Source organism: Triturus cristatus, chromosome 8 (assembly GCF_964204655.1).
Source record: "Triturus cristatus chromosome 8, aTriCri1.1, whole genome shotgun sequence".
Lineage (NCBI taxonomy): Eukaryota > Metazoa > Chordata > Amphibia > Caudata > Salamandridae > Triturus > Triturus cristatus.
In genome coordinates this window covers 522,269,581-522,284,586 of record NC_140591.1, presented here as the reverse complement: position 1 = coordinate 522,284,586, position 15,006 = coordinate 522,269,581, and the positions used below count along the sequence as shown (strand labels likewise).

At 49.0% G+C, this 15,006-nt stretch overlaps 1 protein-coding gene across 3 annotated transcripts in view; it reads left to right on the top strand.

Annotated features, from left to right (window-relative positions):
* DIAPH3 (diaphanous related formin 3) overlaps nt 1–15,006 on the top strand; it is a 2,278,729-nt gene that overhangs the window by 1,769,952 nt on the left and 493,771 nt on the right. The window lies entirely within an intron of this gene.

The window sequence follows — 15,006 nt, the reverse complement described above, 5'->3', positions numbered from 1 at the left end:
AAGGAGCTGTTTAGCCAGCTCCAAAGCACCTAGCCATGTAGAGGGAGTCCCCAAAGATACCCCAAGGCCAAAAACGCAATTTTAATTTTTTCGTTAATTTTGCCGATTACGCTTACCGTACGCGTACGGTAAAAAATTATAGAAAAAAAAAATTATCCACACCCTCCCCACCCCGTGTGCAAATGGTGCCCGAAGGGCACCATTTGGGCATGGCTTATTTATACTTAAAAAAACTAAAATTTAACCTTTCACAACGAAGCGCATCATATGTCCTCCATGTGCGCACGGTGCGCGAAGCGCATCGTGCGTACATGGACCATTTAGCGTAACGTGGGCACGCGGTGCGCGTAGCGCACCGCGTGCCCACCGTGCGTGCACGGCACTAACTGCGCACTCACTGTGCGCGCAAGGTGCGCGAAGCGCACCGTGCGCGCACGGAACGAACTGCGTTAAGTGGGCGCGCACGCCACGAATGGCGTAAAGTAACTTAGCATTTAAAAAAACGTACAAATTAACTGAAAAAACCATAGGTTTCACACACGTTATAGTTAGGAATTAGCATTTAAAAAACCTTGCAAATTCACTGAAAAAACCATAGGTTTCACACATGTTATAGTTAGCGGAAATTTTACTGATAAAAAACCAATGAAATTCCCCCGTTATAGTTAGTGCAGGAAACTATAACTCACGCGACCGCAATCTTCTGCTGATGACATATGTGTCTTTATGAAAAAAAAATATTTGTAATATATGTATAGCTAAAAATTTATGGAAGAAGACATGGGCAAATAAGTGTCTAAATACAGTATTAGCATCAGCAGAAGATTGCGGTCGCGTGAGTTATAGTTTCCTGCACTAACTATAACGGGGTAATTTAATTGGTTTTTTATCAGTAAAATTTCCGCTAACTATAACATGTGTGAAACCTATGGTTTTTTCAGTGAATATATATATATACTTGTATATACCTATGTACTTGTATATACCTATGTACCGGATTACTATGTTTGACATATGTTATTTCCTATTATGGTTCACTCCGGTACCGTTGATACCTATTGTGTGGGCTACTGTCCTCGTCTGGGGCATGCTCTTCAAGCATCCATTGCCTTTCACTTAAAAAAAAATAATAATAATAATATATGTGTATCCAATGGTGTAGACACACTGCAAGAGTGCACACATTCTATGTGTTTCCTCATTGCAGTATTCGGAGTTTCTTAGCCCCAGATTCTGTCTCTCTTTTTCTCTCTCCCATTTTATGAGAGCGAACCTTGTGTGTGTGTGTGTCCGGCTTCTGCTGGTATCCTTTCATCTGATAGAGACATCTAGCGGCAGAGTCCTTAACTTAGAATATCCCCAGGCGTCAGACTGGATTCGGAAAACTTTCTGCAGCAGCACCTCTGCGCACCGGGGGCGGCGCCGCACGGCTCCGCCCTGTCGTCGTCCACGGATATGACATCAGCGGCACCATATAAGCCCCTTCCGGTGCGCCTACGTCAGTTTTCTTCTTTTCCGCGTCCCAACGCAGATCCCTTGAAAACAGCGGTTCCTTGCCCTGTATTTTGGGCCTTCTCGACGCCTTTGGCGTCATGGAACAGTGTGCGATGCCTTAGGGTTTTAAAGCGTGTGAGACCTGCACACGGCAAATGGCTGTCACGGATCCGCACGCCATATGTATGTGGTGCCTGGGAGTGCACCACGACTCCGAAGAGTGCGACGCCTGTCGGCAGGTGAAACCAAAGTCCCTTAAGGAGCATCGTATGAAGCTGCTGGCCGTCCGTATGTCTGGTCTTGTGCCTTCACGCTGCCGATCTCCCTCTGGGGATCAGGCACGCTCACGGGGTCTTTCCCGCGGACATCGTTCGGAGACAAATAAGCACAAGCATAAGTCACGGAGGTTGTCCTCCCGTAAAAGTGACGCTGGGGCCCGCTGCTCTCGGTCTTTGCCAGGCACAGGTGCCCAGCAGTCGTCTCGCCCATACCCACACATCCTCGGTGTCGGAGCGACAAGGTCCCAAATGGAGGCCTATTCAAAGTCTCTCCAGTGTTTCTCTGGGTCTCTCCCTCTCCCTGATGTGCCTTCGGGTCTCACAGAGGAGGAAGGAACTCATGTCGGGTCTTCGCCAACAGATTCGTCCTCGGCGCCGGCTGCGTGCATCGACTCCGGTTCCGGAGTTTATACGACGTCGATGGGACACGGCCTGTGTGAGAAGTTGGCCTGATATATGATGTCACTAATTCTAGTGTACACCTTGTATCAGTCCAAACAACCCTTATGGTGATTGGTTGTAAAGTCAACCTTATAGACCAGCTATCCTAGTGGTAGCATGGACAAGAGCAGTCTTAGGCTAAACTCTGTATGGCATGTGAAGCCAGCTGTTATACCATTTGTAATCCCTTGAATATCAAATGAAAGGACACCACAACAGATATATATAAAAATAGAATGTATCTATTCTAGTCAAACCCTCAGCACTCTTTATGAGATTCGAGGTAAGTACAACACAGTCTTATTCAAGCATACATTAAGTCACACAGGTAAGTAATACAGTTAGGCCCTAGGGGCCACGCAAACCATATACTAAAGAAGTGGTATAAGGACCACTGTCACGAACACAGGATAGGCCTAGGGAATCGCTGGGGCTACACTATACTACCAAAGGTTAGGAAGTGGGAAGCCCACGGGATTCAGGTGCAGAGTGGAAACACTCACGCGTAATGCGTAAAAATCTATAGAATTACTAGCAGTTAGAAATTAACAGTTTTAGGACACTTCTGGTATAGCTAGAAAGTCGAGACTCGGAAACTAGACCCTAGGATAGCCACTACCCTTGTGAGCACCGAAGTACTCAAGTTACCTAGCCCACGGGCTGCGGGTGCATAGGTGTGACCTTGCGTCGGGTTTCGTCGTTGACTTCTATGGATACCTGAAGGAAAGTTGCTGACAGGCAGTCAGTGAAGAGTGTCTGGTAGATCCCAAGGATGTGATCAAGAAGGAAGGAACCTGCAAGCAGAAGGGACAGAGTCTAGGTCACCAGCCAGGAGCCGGGAATGAACCAGGCGATGCCGTGAAGATGCAGTTGAAGAGGTGAAGCTTGTCGCAGCAGCCACGTCGAGGACGACCAGGACCAGGAGGTGAGCTGTTCCACGAAGGCTCTTGCTGTCGGCGGCGTCTAAGTCGAGTCAGGACCCAACTAGCCTTGGCAAACGGAACCCACGCAGGATGGAGGACTTGCTTCTGGTGCAGTCCAGGAAGGTCTGGGGTGCTTCTCTTTCACAGAGGAGCAGGGGCCAGTCTGGAGGAGCCGGACCAGCAAGATGAAACAAAAGGTTCGTCGTCACAGAGGTCACTAGCCAACGGGCCAGCAACCGGATAACACGTCGAGCAACTCAGGTGCAGAAGGGCCCCACGCGGAACACGTGAAGTGTGGGGAGCTGATCTTCTTTGCAGATGGTGCTCGGGATGGGGGCTTCTCAATTCCCCAAGCACAGCCTCGAGGAAGTCTCACAAGTCGCGCTAGTCAGTTACTAGCCACTTTTCCCAAGTCGCCGGTCCCATGTCCCTCGTCGCCTCCACGGGTCTCAGCTTCGCTGGAGATGTGGATCTGGGTCAGAGGTGTCTGGAAGTCTGGGCGCTGGTCAGTCTCTGCAGTCGTCCCTCGTAGGATCAGTCGCAAAGCAAGCAGCGGTCGCTGGATGGTGCCTGGTTGCCCAGGGTGGTCACTCCTTGGCCACAAGGGAGATTCTTCAGTCTTCTTCCTGAGGTCGAATGTCGAAGGTCCAGAGTTTCTGTTCAAGTTGCAGATTCAGGTTAATCTAATTTAGCAGGGCTCAGCTAGCTACTGATATACTGGGCTAGTGGGCTGGGCTACCTGCAAGGTCCCTCCTATGGGTGGGACCAGGAAGGGGAGTGGCTACACCCCCTTTCCTTTGTCCAGTTTCGTGCCAGAGCTGGGGCTGGAGTGCCCCAGCACCGGTTTGAACTGAACTATGCATGGGACACCTGGTGTGCCCCAGGCAGTGTCTAGTTTCTTTCATCCCTCCCTGCCCCAATACACTAACTCCTGTGTGGGGAGGTGCTCGCACCTCCCAAGGCAGGAAACCTATTGTCCAAGCCTCCCTCGCTGGAAGGACTCCCAGCAGCAGTAGGTCAGACTTGTGTCTGTGGCAGCAGCATCCATTTTGTGATGCTGGGGCTCTGGTTAACTTTAACCGGGTAAGTAGGTTTCAACATGTCTTCTCCCTCTAGAAGGGAGGAATAATATCCTCATTGCCAGAAATGGTATGGGGGTATTTTTCCAAAGTGTTAGACACCTTACACGACATGTTTCGATAAAGCCAAACCATAGTTATCATAACCGTTTAAGATTATAAGGTACTTTAAGAGTATATGGTAGGCTAAATCATAGAACAGCTATAAGGTCATGGTTCCGAAAGCTGCAGACAGGCTCAGCTCATGCTAGAGCACCATCTCACATGTTACCAAGCACTCTGCCTCCAGGATTGTTAAGGCCTGTCATAGGAGTGGCTGATAGGTACACATGTGTCTATATATAAGGTAGGTATAGGAATACTACACCTAAGCAAGGAGTGATTACATGACCTTGCCCCAGCTGAGTGATCAGCCAGTTGTGTCATAATGGAAGGCCAGGCCAGGGGTGGCATAATACATGCTGCAGCCCCTGGTAGGCCTAGGGTACACCTATGTCCTTGGTACCTAAGGTACACTGTACAGGGGCCAATAAGGTGATCCTATCCAATTGGGTTATGCACCTAAAGTACATAGTATCAGTTTAGAGAGAGAACAGCTGGGCTGTGGGTCTGATTAGCAGGCCCACAGCCACATCTAAGTCGAAAACCAGTGAAGCAAAAGCAAAAAGTGGGGGTGAACATAGAAAGCAGACCCTACTCTCCTACAGCCTGGAGGGGCATCCCAGTCGTCCGTCCAGTCACCGCATAGCCCTGTGCGGTTTCCTGTGCTGATGTTGGCTGCAGCACCGAGTTCGACGCCCGGTCGACCTCTTTCCTCCCTGCAGGTGGAGGTCGGGTCGCCGTCGGTCCCCACCCAGATCGAGTCCCCTCTTGAGGTTCTCGACATCGATGCGACGCCGTCACGGGGGCGGCCGGTGCCGGGGCCTACGGCTTCTCTGTTACAGGAAGATGAGATCCCTCTGGGCTCACCGTGCCCAGGTTTGTTTCGGTGCCCCTTGGTACAGGTGCCTTGCGTTCCATGGCCTTTGGATCAACCTCAGGCTCCTCCACCTTTACTGTCTAGTGGACGAGTTAGCCTCCAACCGTCCCCGACCAATGGTTTGTCGTCCCCCCCCCAGAATGGCGACAGAGGCTAGTGCGGCTTTCGTGAGGGCTGTTTGCAGGGCGGCAGATATTCTTCGCTTGCAGCCCCCTGCATTTTCCCTGCCCTCTGATCCTTTACTGGATCTCTTCCACATGGAGCCTGTGGACCTGGAGCCCTTGCTGCCCCTTGGTGGGTCTTTGTTTGACATCCTGCTTGGTACCAGGGCACGGCCCTTCTCTGGTGACCCTGTTGTTCAGACCATTGTTCGTCAGCATCGCCCGGCCCCAGACGATCCTGTCCGCTTGTCCCTTCACCCTAGAGCTTAGGGTCTGGTTGTCCAGGCGGCTTTCGCTTTGCAGCCTTCTTCTGCTCTGCCGTTACTACCTCCCACTAGGGAATCTTGTGGCTGGAGACATATGGTCGCCACATTTTTGCCAGTGCGGGTATCCGTGCTTTGAACACGTCTTGTGTGTTCGCACATGCTTCCTTTGCCCTTTGGGACTTAGTTGAGCTCCTTCTTCCTTCTCTCCCAGAAGGGCCCCAGGCTCACTTGCATCACCTTCTTTTTGATGGCCGGGGAATGGCCCAATTTTCCCTTCTATCTGCACCTGGATGCAACTGACTCTGTGGGCAGGGGAATGGCCCGGTCGGTTGCTTTGCGCCGCCATGCATGGCTGCACGATAGTCGTTTTCCCGACAATGTTCGGAACGCTCTTCGGGATCTGCCATTCAATGGCGTGGACCTTTTTGACTGCCACGCTGATTCAGCAGTCTCCCGCCTCATGTCTGGTCTGGCTTTCTCCCTTGTGGCCTATCTTTTCTTGTGTAAGGCAGCGTTGCCTTGTTTGTTTTGGACCCTGGGTTCATGATGTAATACCCAGATGGTCTAGGTGGCTACTCCGCTGTGTTTACCTTTGTTCAGTACAGCTGGTCAGCTGGTCCTGCCTTCCTTTCAGTCCTCCGACTGTGAGCTTTTCTCAAGAGGAACCCCCCTTGCCGGGGTTAAGACTTACCCTATGTGGGGTATTTGCTGGCTATTGTGTAGCTGCCTTTCTACAGGGAAGGCTTGGTACGCTCCTGTGGAGTCTTCCTCACAGAGATTCTTCTGTGGATCAGTCTGTCCTCTCTTTCTGCTGCTATGCGACCCACAGGTTGGCGTCGCTCTATTGCACTTTCAGTTAGAGTTGGGGTGTATGGTTGCCTGTAGTACTTCGAAGCATCGGTAGGCGTTCCCTACCGTGAGGCTTCTGGCTCGCCTGCCTTTCCCTGGGAAGTTTTTCAGCTTCGCTGTGCTCCTCTTTGTCCATGTTGGCTGCTCTTCTTTTCACCAGCCACTGTGTCTTGGGACCCCTTGTTCTGTTCCGTTCTGGCACACTTCTTCCGCGGCTGAGGCCCTGCCATCATATAGCGCAAGGGCAGAGCCGCTGCACGACACACTTCTACAGTGTTTGCGCGTAGTGTGGGTGCACCCTGGTATGTTCGCTATCATGGGGTGCCTGCGTTCTTTCTTCTGCTTCTGCAGTGACTGGTTCTACCATCCACTCTCCGGGATGGGTAATGCCTTCTCGTACTTCAGCCCTTTCTGGACTTGTCTATAGGTGGTGGCGTCTTCGCCATATACTTCTATGCTGTACACTGCCTTGTCCCCTCATTTTCTGGGCACTACCCAAACAGGAGTTTTTCCTATTTCTCTGCTGCTTCCGCGCAGGTGTTTTCCACACTTCTGCTTTGGGTTTCTGCTGTAACACTCTCAGGGGCTGTGTTCTCTTCAGGATACTAGCTGTCTTGGGTGGTCTTGTCTGTACATACCTGACCATTACATTTGTCCTGACTGTTCCCACTTTCGTGTCCTGCTCCATCTCCTCATCTGTCTAGTGGGGTACATTGGCTCCTCCCGGACGGGTGGCTGATGTCGCTTACGGATCTGGACAATGTCCTGTCCAACTCTGCTTTAACATGACTGTTGATACTTATGGCGTACCCTTGCCTTGTTTTATGCAACACATTCTTTTTAGATGTGTATCTTTCTAAATATATATCTGCTCAGTGCTCTTCCAACAGCGGGGTCGCGCAGGCAACGTTCCTTGCTGTGGTCTTCGCCCCGGTCTGCTCATGGGACGAGCTGTGTGTGTGTGTCCGGCTTGCCAGAGGCCACTTTTTGCCTGTGCCTACCTGGTGTTGCGTCCTTGACATCTGGGTTGCTCACGCTACCCTACAGGGGGATTTCCCTATTCTTGGTGTGGTTCTGCCATCCACACTGTATGCTTATGTGTATTCCTGTCTTCCACATGAATACCAGTCTTACTGTGGTCCTGTTCTGGGTGCTTCTGCTTGTTATTGTCCGCCCTCTCACATGTCTTTGTGAAGGAGCGACTGCGTCCTGGAGTGTCTTGTGTTTCTGGTATACAGCACTTTCTGGGCATGGGTCGGCATCCTGCCAATGCTGCCCCACGTATCTTAGCTAGTGCAGGTTCAACAGTGCTTTTTTCCACTGTTGTGCATACTCGACTGCTATGCGTTAACTCTCTCATACCGTTTTGTTCTCTCTCTGGGTCTTACATCCTGTCGACATATCGGATCCTGCGGATCCATCTGACCCTAGGCTCAGTTCATCTTCCTTACGAAGCCATGAACTCTCACTTCTGCACCCGCATTTCTGGCTCTGTTCTTTCTTTCTCTCACGCCGGTATACACACTGGGGTTTTCGTGCTGTTCTGTGACGGCTTGTGGTGCCTTTGCCTAATTTTTTTCCGCTCTTTTCAGAGCTTCGTGATCTGGTGTTGGCTGCACTGGCATTGCTGTCACCACTGTGTTTCGTCACCTTGTTCTCTCTAGGAACTTGGTGGGGTTCAGTCACAGACCCGCCTCCTCTATGGGTATGGCTTTGGTATCTATTCTAAGTTAAGGAATCTGCGGCTAGATGTCTCTATCAGATGGACGAGTTACTTACCTTCGGTAACGATGTATCCGGTAGAGGCACAGTCTAGCCGCAGATTCCTTAACGCCCGCCCATCCTCCCCGTTCTGCGAGGACCTTTTCAGGTTGGGTTTCTGCATATGCCTTCCTCCAGGTGGCTTTGTCTTTCTGCGGGCAGACATCTTCACTCCACTCCTCGACAAGATGCTTCATTCTGTTTTGCTTGCTCTACGCCACCCATTCTCGTGATTGGGCGGTATGCTCATGTGTCGTCTTTTTACATCCCTATGCCCTGGGTCGTCCAGTGTGGGGTCTACCCATTGTAGGAAGGAGAATATCTGACTATGGTTATCCCCAACTTTTTGCCTAGTGTTTAGCTGCTTTTTCGACTTAGTTGGCCTGAGATCCTGCCATTCAGGGTCTCAGGCGGTCTGCTCTCTCTTTAAAATGGACTCCATGTACCCTAGGTACATACCCAATTGGTAAGGATCACCTTATTGGACCCTGTACAGTGTACCCTAGGTACCCAGGGCATAGGTGTACCCTAGGCCTACCAGGGGCTGTAGCATGTATTATGCCACCCCTGGCCTGGCCTTCCATTATGACACAACTGGCTGATCACTCAGCTGGGGCAAGGTCGTGTAATCACCCCTTGCTTAGATATAGTATACCTATATCTACCCTTAAAATAGACACATGTGTACCTATCAGCCACTCCTATGGCAGGCCTTAACAATCCTGGAGGCAGAGTGCTTGGTAACATGTGAGATGGTGCTCTAGCATGAGCTGAGCCTGTCTGCAGCTTTCGGAACCATGTCCTTATAGCTGTTCTATGATATAGCCTACCATATACTCTTAAAGTGCCTTATAATCTTAAACGGTTATGGTAACTATGGTTTGGCTTCATCAAAACATGTCGTGCAAGGTGTCTAACACTTTGGAATAATACCCCCATACCATTTCTGGTGATGAGGATATTATTCCTCCCTTCTAGAGGGAGAAACATGTTAAAATCCTACTTTGCTGTTTAACTCTCACCAAAGCCTCAGCATCACAAAATGGATGCTGCTGCCACAGACACGAGTCTGACCTCCTGCTGCTGGGAGCCCTCCCAGCCAGGGAGGCCTGGACAATAGGTTTCCTGCTTGACAGACTTTAGTGTATTGTGGCAGGGAGGGCTGAAAGGAATGAGACATGCCTGGGGCACACAAGGTGCTCCATGCATAGTCCAGTCCAAACCGGTGCTGGGGCACTCCAGCCCCAGCTCTGGCGCAAAACTGGACAAACGAAAGGGGGTGTAGCCACTCCCCTTCCTGGTCCCACCCATAGGAGGGACCTTGCAGGTAGCCCAGCCCACTAGCCCAGTATATCAGTAGGTAGCTGAGCCCTGCTAAATTAGATTAACCTGAATCTGCAACTTGAACAGAAACTCTGGACCTTCGACATTCGACCTCAGGAAGAAGACGGAAGAAATATCCCTTGTGGCCAAGGAGTGACCACCCTGGGCAACCAGGCACCATCCAGCGACCGCTGCTTGCTTTGCGACTGATCCTACGAGGGACGACTGCAGAAACCGACCAGCGCCGAGACTTCCAGACACCTCTGACCCAGATCCACATCTCCAGCGAAGCTGAGACCCGTGGAGGCGACGAGGAACGTGGGACCGGCGACTTGGGAAAAGTGGCTAGTAACTGACTAGCGCGACTTCTGAGGCTTCCTCGAGGCTGTGCTTGGGGAATTGAGAAGCCCCACTCCCGAGCACCATATGCAAACTAGATCAGCTCCCCACACTTCAGGTGTTCTGCGTGGGGCCCTTCTGCACCTGAGTTGCTCGACGTGTTGTCCGGTTGCTGGTCCGTTGGCTAGTAGCCTCTGCGACGACGAACCTTTGTTTTCATCTTGCTGGTCCGGCTCCTCCAGACTGGCACCCGCTCCTCTGTGAAAGAGAAGCACCCCAGACCTTCCTGGTCTGCACCAGAAGCAAGTCCTCCATTCTGCGTGGGTTCTTCTTGCCAAGGCTTGTTGGGTCCTGACTCGACATCGACGCCGCCGACAGCAAGAGCCTTCGTGGGACAGCTCACCTCCTGGTCCTGGTCGTCCTCGACGCCTCCTGGTACCCGCGGCTGCTGCGACAAGCTTCGCCTCTTCACCTGCATCTGCACGACATCGCCTGGTTCCTTCCTGGTTCCTTCCCGGCTCCTGGCTGGTGACCTAGACTCTGTCCCTTCTGCTTGCAGGTATCCTTCCTTCTTGATCCCATCCTTGGGATCCACCGGACACTCTTCACTGACTGCCTGTCAGCAACTTTCCTTCAGGCATCCATAGAAGTCAACGACGAAACCCGACGCAAGTTCACACCTATGCACCCGCAGCCCGTGGGTTAGGTAACTTGAGTACTCCGGTGCTCACAAGGGTATTGACTATCCTAGGGTCTAGTTTCCGAGTCTCGACTTTCTAGCTATTACAGAAGTGTCCTAAAACTGTTTAATTCTAATAACTACTATTTTTATCGACTTTTACGCATTACGCGTGAGTGTTTCCACTCTGCACCTGAATCCCGTGGGCCTCCCACTTCCTAACCTTTGGTAGTGTAGTGTAGCCCCAGCGATTCCCTAGGCCTAGGCCTATCCTGTGTTCGTGACAGTGGTTCTTATACCACTTACTTAGTATATGGTTTGCGTGGCCCCTAGGGCCTAACTGTATTACTTACCTGTGTGATTTAATGTATGCGTAAATAAGACTGTGTTGTACTTACCCCGAATCTCATAAAGAGTGCTGAGGGTTTGACTAGAATAAATACACTTTATTTTATATATATATCTGTTGTGGTGTCCTTTCATTTGGTATTCAAGGGATTATATATGGTATAACAGCTGGCTTCACATGCCATACAGAGTTTAGCCTAAGACTGCTCTTGTCCATGCTACCACTAGGATAGCTGGTCTATAAGGTTGACTTTACAACCAATCACCATAAGGGTTGTTTGGACTGATACAAGGTGTACACTAAAATTAGTGACATCAGATATCAGGCCAACTTCTCACACCCATGTTCTCCCCCCCCCCCCCCCCCCCTTTTCTCAAACGCCTGGGGGGGTCTCTTACCTCCCCTGCAGTCCATTGGTTTGCAGTCTATTGGCTCTGCCTCAGTCTATAGGTCTCCAACAGGGGATACGACGTTCCTTTCTGGTGCCGATTTGTGGTGGATTGTAAATGCTCATGTGTTCCGGGCTTCTTGTTCTTCACAGTTATTATATAGTGGTTGCAGACTTTCTGTCGTCTGCCATGATGTTTTTTCACTTCTTCTTCTGTCTCCGGGGATGGTTTAGCCTTCGCTTTTGCGGGGTTGCTTCTCAGAGCGGTGCTCTGCTCTTTCCCTTCACTATTTTTCAGTATACAGTGCCTAGCACTGTCCTTTATGGTGCTGTTTTTCATCATTCAATTTCTTTTCTTTTTTCATCCTTTTCGCACACTGTTCCCATACTCTCACAGTTGGTGGTGGTGGCTCCGCGTCGTGGCGCGGAAAAGTTTCTCAGACGAAAACTGACGTAAGCGTGCCGGGAGGGTCTTGACAACGTACGGGCGGAGCCGTGCGGCTTCGCCCCTGGCATGCAGAGGTGCTGCTGCGGAACGTTTTCCGGATCCAGTATGACACCTGGGGATATTCTAAGTTAAGGAATCTGCGGCTAGACTGTGTCTCTACCAGATACATCATTACCGAAGGTAAGTAACTCGTCCACCCCTGTACTTCAGTGTGTAATTGGTCAGTATGACTACCTGGTGATACATTCGATGTCTTTTTGCCGATGCATCTGTGCTGTCGATGCTACGTTTCATAGGCTTTTGCATGTGTGTGGTGTGGCTCCACGTTTCATACAGTCTGCCTATGTGGATCCATACTATCCACATACACGTATCGCCCTGTGTTTATGGTTTTTTATGTCTCGGCATTGATGACATCTGTCTCTCTGTATGTCCATCTTCGCATCCACTGTTGTATATGCACATTTTGTATAATCTGACTCTATCGTACTGTTTTGTCTGTTCCTTTTTGCAGGTCCATGGATCCTGTGCACATTTCTGCCTCTTATTCTTATTTCAGAAGCTTATGGATTTCCTCCATTAGGCATTGGCCATTTTGGTTTCTATGATTTTCCCTCGTCCCTTCCTGGGAGGTGAAGGTCTCGAACTGTCCTCTGCCGGGCTATGGTGCCATTGCCTTTTCTTTTAGATGCTCCTTATACAGAGTTTAAAGGGTCTGGTGTCAACCATGCTTACACTTGCTGTCCCCTATCTTTTTGACTTGATTGGTTCTCTTTTGAAACCTGGTGGGGTTTATCGCTGTGAATGTCTGAAAAAAGGTCTCTCTTAGATTGCACCTAATCGATAATCAATTCATCCACACTCAACCATACAAAGCTCAATCTAATGATTCATAGACCGCTTTATTACAACAAACCCCATAAATCAATTATAAGTAAAATAAAAACAAATTGTATGTATCAAAAAACGTTTTTAATTTATTAAAAAAGCAATTAATTCTGTAAAACACAATCAATATAACAATTTCCTAAGTCAATATTCTGATAAAAAAAATATTACAACAATAACACTCATACATATAGCAATAAAATTCAATCTATATGAGAGGCAAACACAAGTGACAATTTAAAATCCTCATAAACATGTTAATTCGCCTGAATCAATACTGTTGAAGTCCATCAATTGTGTAATTGGACTTAGGCGTTCCTCGAATTTAACAGTGGCAAAAAGGCGTTGCCGCGTTTCTGTGAACCATATATTTGTAAGTCACCTCTTCGGGACTCTTATTCTGAATGTCTCTCTTAAAACATGACACAGTATCATTTGTGCCTTAATTTTTCCGCTATTGACGTGGGATCTTTTGCATCTGGAGCATGCTAATTCTGACACTTTAATGCCCACAGTAATGTCACAATATATCCCGATGGGTTCTGAGAATTTATATTCCAATGGTTCCTTAAATTATCACGAACACTATAAACGGTTCATTAGGGTCAGTATCCCTCCAGTTCTACGTTCTTCTAGTGGGAGGCGGATAAATCCTCCACTTTCTTTGGACAGTTTCCAGAACTTCCCCACTTACAAATATTCTCTCCTGGTATATTTGTCGGAGTTCTTTACGGAAATTTTTCCGTCGCCTGAGGAACCGTCCGGTCACAATCGGGAACCAGTTCTGCTTCTTATTCTTATTTCAGAAGCTTATGGATTTCTTCCATTAGGTACTGGCCATTTTGGTTTCTATGATTTTCCCTCGTCCCTTCCTGGGAGTTGAAGGTCTCAAACTGTCCTGTGCCGGGCTATGGTGCCATTGCCTTTTCTTTTAGATGCTCCTTTCGGTAACTATGTATCTGGTAGAGACACAGTCTAGCCCCAGATTCCTTAAAGCCCACCCATCCTCCCCACTCCGCGAGGACCTTTTCCAGTTGGGTTCCTACCCACTGGTCTTTTCTGCCAATGATCTCTGCATTCATGCGTGTTTCTCTACTTCACATCCTTCACCAGGTCAGGATGTCTTCTTCTGTTTTACGTGTTGCTTCTCCACCTATTTTCGCAAATGGGTGATGAGTTCATATACCCATGTACTCTCTGGCACCCTGGTTTCTTTCCAGTGTGGCGGTTGGTCATGTCCTTCTCCCCTCTCTCCTCCCCTTTATCCATTAGTTTGAGGCCTATTTGACTCTGATACAGTCAATTACTCATCTTTAGTGTGTGCGTTTGCACATTCTCTGTTGTTGCAGAAATGTGTTACTTGCCGTAACTTCATGTTGCTACATCTTATTGCCTTCCATGTCATTCATGTGGTGGCAGACTGCTTGTCGTTTCCCGTAAAATTCATTTACTGTTTGCTTTATAGGAGGGTATCGTTCTTTGTTTATGCATGACTGTTTCTATGGGGCGAGTATTCTGCTCTCGCCCTCCAGTCACGTATGTTATTTAGTGTTTTTCTCTACAATACAGAGTGAGGTTTCTCTTCATTCAATCATTTCTTATCATTGTCTTCTTAAAAGATGTTTAAGCCTTTTTGACACACTGTTCCTACACATTCAGTTTTAATGTTGGCTCCGCGTTGTGGCACGGGAAAGTTTCGCAGTAGAAAAAGGACGTCAAAGCGCCGTGAGGAACTTGTATGGCTCCACTGACATCATATCCGTGGACGATGTCGGAGCAGAGACATGCGACACCGTCCCCCCGGCACGCAGTGGTACTGCTGAAAACTCTCTGGATCCAGACTAGTGCCTGGTGGATATTCTAAGTTACGGAATCTGCGGCTAGACTGTGTCACTACCAGATACATCTTTATTGAATGTAAGTAACTTGTTCTGCAGGCTCAGAGCAGGAGGCTGGATGAAAGCAACCTACTGCTTCCAGCTGCAGAGGTAAGTTGGGATGTGCTGGAGCGTCTGTGCCAATTGTGAAAACAAAGGTACAGTTTGGGGGAAAGAACACAGGCACTGGGAACCTGGTTAGCAGGAACCTAGTGCACATAGTAAATATACCAAAAGGAGTACTTTCCTACCGATACTATAAATCTTTTCAGGTAGGGCTGCTTAGGGTAATGCTTGAATTTAAGAAAACAAGCTCTGACTTCAAATAATGGACCTCTCATTCATGTTTCTGAACACATGCACTTTCATGCTTTCAATAGTAATCCTTCAACTTATATATATATATATATATATCTTACTTCAGGTTTTACACAGTGAAATTAACCTATATACCTTACAGGCTCATACAGCAAGCTCTCAGGTA